Here is a 5,294-nt window from a genome sequence, read left to right as displayed (position 1 = left end):
CCGCCGGCCGCCTCCCCACCTGCGGCCCCGCCCTCTGCCCGCCCATTGGGCGGCGGCGGCGGCCCCGCCCCCTCGCGCCCGAGCGACCCCGCCCATTGGGCCGCACTTCCGGCACGGCGAGGCCGGCCATTGGGCTGCCAGTTGCGGGGGAGAGGCGTGTCTTGGAGGGCGGGGCGGAGTCGCCCCCCGTCCCCGGTCCGGCGGCCGCGCTCCCTGTGTGCACGGCAGGGGGCGCTGCCCCCTCCCACCGGGCTGCGCTGCCCGGCGGCTCCGGCGCGGGGCCGTGTGCCCGGAGCGCGGCTCGCCCCGGCAGCGAGAGCCCCGGGGGCCGGGGGGCCACGTACGGAAAGGCCCCTTAGCCGGTGCCGGGCTGCTGCGACCCCCGCGGCCAGCGTGTGTCCGCTCAGCCGGGGGGCGGAGAGTTCTAGGCTGGCCGCAGCCCGATCGGACAGGCTGGTCTAACGGCAAAAAAAAAAAAAAATAAAAATCTGAATTCCTAGCTGGGTTCGCTCGCTCCGCTATACCGGGGCAGTCGCCCTTTTTTGCCCGCCCAAGATGCCTGGCCGCTCGGAGGGATTCCCGGGGTAGCTGTACTGGAATCGAGAGCTTGTCCGACGCGTGCAGGGGCTCTCAGTCGGGGAACGTGTAGCCCTAATGGGCGCAGAGGTCTTTCGGGGGCACATCCACCCAGCTAGACGTTTCCCTAGTTTTACAGCAGGCTCCATGGCGAAGTCAGTGGGGGAGGTTTAGGTTGGATATTAGGAAAAACTTTTTCACTAGGAGGGTGGTGAAACACTGGAATGCGTTACCTAGGGAGGTGGTAGAATCTCCTTCCTTAGAGGTTTTTAAGGTCAGGCTTGACAAAGCCCTGGCTGGGATGATTCAACTGGGAATTGGTCCTGCTTTGAGCAGGGGGTTGGACTAGATGACCTTCTGGGGTCCCTTCCAACCCTGATATTCTATGATTCTATGAACTAACACTTCCTACAATGACTTGGTTATGCTGCTCTGTGTACTACGCGCTGAAAGGTAAGTGCAATGTTTATATTCCAATGGATTTATTTTATACTTCTGTGGAAAAATGAGAAACTTGGGGGTCCGCAAGACCAATCAGCCTCCTGAGAGGGGAGAGCCGCCGTTCTAGTGTAGACTAGGCTCAGAGTCCTAATGATTCTTATTTACTGGAGAGACCAGATTTCATAAGGAGCTGGGCTGTATTGCTGGGAAAGGTCCGTTGCTTATTTAACAGCCTTCTTTATATTCTAAGGAAATGGAATGGTTGTTTTGTGGTACAAAGATACATTTCACATGAGAGAAAACTAGACTGTGACAATCATAGCCCCCCAAACACAAACTCAAAGGGCTTGTCTACATTTGAAAGTTAATTCAGATTAAGGTAGAGAGTGGATTTAAAGCATAATCGCTATTCTGGATTAACTCCATGTGTAGACAAGCCCTAACGGCCAGCCAGCAGCCTATTTTCAAAGGGAAATTGAGACATTTTCAGTGGCTTTGTGCAGAACAGGAATCAAGCTGAAGTGGACATTGGTAACCAAATGGGTGGACTGTCTCATTAGTGGTGACTCTGCACACAGCCTCTGTACCAGCACCAAAGGACCTGAAGAAGGAACATTTCTCCTTAACTTCAGCCTCCACAGCTCCACTGAAATACTTAGTAGTTGCAAACAAAGGCCCTGATCCTGCAAGTTCCTTGGCCAGGGTGGTCCCTTGCACCCCTGGAGTGTAACTTGAAGAGTCAGCTCCTGAAACCTGCTCTTTGCTCTGCTCCTTCACATACTAGCTCTTTTACTGTTGAAAAACCTCCTGCAAGGTTCTGTAAATCCAGATCTGCACCCACCCACTAACATTAGGGGTTAAAAGGAAGCCACCTTGGCTGATGAAGGCTAACTTTTGAGGGCTCATTTCCCTGGACTAAAAGAAGAGAAGAGACAATGGGCAATAAGTACACAGCATGCTGTGGAAGAAATAAAGTGACTGCTCCATCCAACTGTCATTTAGAAAAAGATTAAGTCTCACATTTTCCACCACAGGTGCCTAGAGTTAGGGGTGAGATTTCCAACAGCACCCCAGAGTGTTGGGAGCGCATACCCCATTAGAAGTCTCTGGGACTTTGTGCTCCAAGCTTGCTTAAATGATTCTGGAAATCCACTTCTCTTAAAAATATATATATATCTTGAGGGATCTAAATAATTGAACTCTGTACCTTTCACATCAGGCCAATGGGAGGTATCATTCCCATCAAAGGGAGCTGAGGCATGGTTAAGCACTTCCAAGTATCATCCCGTTCATTTAGGTGCCTGACTTGGGACATCCCAACTGGAAAATGTTGGCCTCAGTTCATTTTTCTAAGGTTTAAACCCAGAGCAAGCATATAAGAATTAGCTCTGTAGGATCAACACCTCCTGAGCCTGGCCCATCCAAAGTGTACTGCACACCAAGCTTGAAAACCCGACACCCTTCTGTTCGAAAGAAGGTGGAGGGAAACAGGTTCTCGGACACCTTCTCTGGTCTCTGATTGGCCAGCATGATGAGGAACAGGCTGCTCCAACACGTGCCCCCAAGAGGCGCTCTCCTCAGCTTCCAGTCTGTACAGGTGAGAGTGTAAACAGGCCACCAGAGGCCTCACTTCTATGCATGCCATAGCTCCCTGGTGTGTCTCCTGGAGTCAAGCCTGTGATGGCGCAAGCATGTCTCCAGCCGTGGATGCTGTTTACCATAATGGCAGAGAGGAGCACCCTGTGGGACCTGAACAGCAGTGGTGGGAATGAAGGCAAAGTCTTCCTGTGCCCTGGGTCAGCAAAATGCTGCTGGAAATTAACATGTAGGAAAACAGGAAACATTTGACCTTTCATGCATTTTTTTATTATTCATGCACCAGAACATACAGCACCAGCCTTTGGCATTCCAGTTGTAGTAAAGGCATTATTATCCTTGACACCAAATTTCTTTGGATAATCAGGAGTTTATGTAATCATTTGGCCATGCAGCAGATAACTCCAGTTATCTGAGCCCTCTTATGTACAATCCATTCTGAAATCTTACCAATACATGAGAGGTTGCAGGGGGAGCTGACAGCATGTGTCTGCATGAAGTTATATGAGTGATCTTTGTACTGGTACCTGCTTCAGCACCTGCAGTCTTTAATGAGCCACTCCCAGATACAGCCTGCTGCTTAAACAAGAGCAGTTTCACTTCCTCATACAGGAAAGGTAGAAAAACAGCCCTTTGTTTACTGCAGGAGGCATATGATCCTGTTAGTGAGTCTTGAGCACAGGGACTTTTGCACACCTGCACAGACCAATTATGCTCAGCTGCACAGAAATTTCTTCAAAGCAGGAGGATTTAGTGTTTGTTTTGGATAACATCAGTGTGCTGCTGTACAAAAGATCTGCCTCTGTCCCAAAGAGTTTAGACTCTGAAGGAAACAGAAAGAGAGTTTGGAGATGCAGGAAGAGCTAATGATTTGCCACATCCTGACACTACAAAGCTCAAATGATATACAGATATTTTCACTTTCCCAAGTTAACCTGCTACCTGGCTGTTGTTAGGTGGTTAGGTCCTTGTAGGCATCATTGAAGTGGGGGCTAACAAGAGTCTGTATTTGCAGAATGAAAATTAATGTGACCACCATGCATACTCAAATGCACTCACCAGGTAGTGTTTGGTTAGTTCTGATAACAATGCGTGGAAACCTTTCGGACACACTGGAATTCTGCTTTATCAAGATCATCCAGCCATCAAGGTATTAATCCCGTGCACATCCTGTGGTATGCGAACCAAAGCACTACCATCAAGGGGTCCCTCTGAATTCCACACAGCCAAGATCTATTAGCAAAGACTGCATGGCACCACTGGGCTGAGGACTCAACTGTGTAATAGCAGGGTGCAGAAGCAGGACATGCTCACCGATGTGACAGCAGAGGGGTACTGACTAATCCCACACAGCCCCTGCTGAGTCAGGGAGCCAGACTGCCTGGCAGTCCAATCCCATACAGCCCCCATCCCTGGGAGGGGACAGGACTGCCTGGGTGTATTGTAATAGGTCATTTTCCATCTCTCCCATGTACCATTCTCAGATATGTTTACCTGGTCCAATGCAGGGCTTTCCATTTAGTTCAGGCCCATGAAACTTTCTCTGTCTAGTTGGAAAATCTCAGCTTGTTTTCCTTGGGTACTAAGGCAACATTAGTACTCTTCCTCAGCAGTTCACAGGCATGAAATAAAGATTATGAGATGCTGATGACCTGCATGTTACTGCCTTGAAAAACACTAGAGAACCTGGATTTGCGCAGGAAATGGCCCACCTTGATTATCATGCACATTGTGTAGAGAGTTGTCACTTTGGATGGGCTATTACCAGCAGGAGAGTGAGTTTGTGTGTGGGGGGGTGGAGGGTGAGAAAACCTGGATTTGTGCTGGAAATGGCCCAACTTGATGATCACTTTAGATAAGCTATTACCAGCAGGACAGTGGGGTGGGAGGAGGTATTGTTTCATGATCTCTGTGTGTATATAAAGTCTGCTGCAGTTTCCACAGTATGCATCCGATGAAGTGAGCTGTAGCTCACGAAAGCTCATGCTCAAATAAATTGGTTAGTCTCTAAGGTGGCACAAGTACTCCTTTCTTTTTGCGAATACAGACTAACACGGCTGTTACTCTGAAACTACAGGAATATACACAGCTGCACAGCCTCCTGTATTAGATGCACCTGGAACCAGTTTAAAAAAAAAAAGGCTGGAGGGGGAGGAACAGAATAAATACTTTAAAACAAAGAAAATAAGAATTGGAGTTGCAACAAAACTTAAGATCCTGTATCCTTCACTCACCCCGTTTGAAAGAGCACAGTGGGGGAGAGGCGGGGAAGCAGAACCCTTCCAAAATCAAAGGAAATTAACATAGACCACATTTTTAAAATTTTGGGAACATGCAAACAAAGTTTATATTCCCAAATATGAAGAGTGACATATCCACAGTTGCACATAGGAACAGTTACTAAGCAGTAAGGAAGTGCAGTATCAAACATCAGTTGAGAGGCACCACAACAGCTGAGCAGAACATGATCCATCCTCCAAACAGAAATGCAGTACGCAGAATGAATGACACTAAAAATAATGGTAGAGGGCTATCTCAAATTCCCAGCAAACAGGAAAACAGCCAGTTACTTTATAGTCCACTGACCCTAGGCACTGAAGTAGCTATGAAATGGGGGAAATATTCCCATTGGCTGCAATTATGAGACTCTCAAAGCAGAGTAAGGGATGAACCCACACTTC

General features: G+C 48.5%; 1 protein-coding gene across 2 annotated transcripts in view; it reads left to right on the top strand.

Annotated features, from left to right (window-relative positions):
- The first annotated feature begins 362 nt into the window (after window positions 1–362).
- NDOR1 (NADPH dependent diflavin oxidoreductase 1) overlaps window positions 363–5,294 on the top strand; it is a 47,656-nt gene continuing 42,724 nt past the window's right edge. Inside the window, exon 1 of one of the 2 annotated variants that reach the window (XM_073315002.1) lies at window positions 363–1,029. The gene's annotated coding sequence lies outside the window, so the exon portion shown is untranslated. The remainder of the gene's footprint in view (window positions 1,030–5,294) is intronic. The other variant, XM_073314998.1, reaches the window with a different exon arrangement.

The sequence above is a fragment of the Lepidochelys kempii genome, chromosome 16 (genome assembly GCF_965140265.1).
Source record: "Lepidochelys kempii isolate rLepKem1 chromosome 16, rLepKem1.hap2, whole genome shotgun sequence".
Lineage (NCBI taxonomy): Eukaryota > Metazoa > Chordata > Testudines > Cheloniidae > Lepidochelys > Lepidochelys kempii.
The sequence above is the reverse complement of the archived record's forward strand: the minus strand, read 5'-3'. Positions and strand labels throughout refer to the sequence as shown.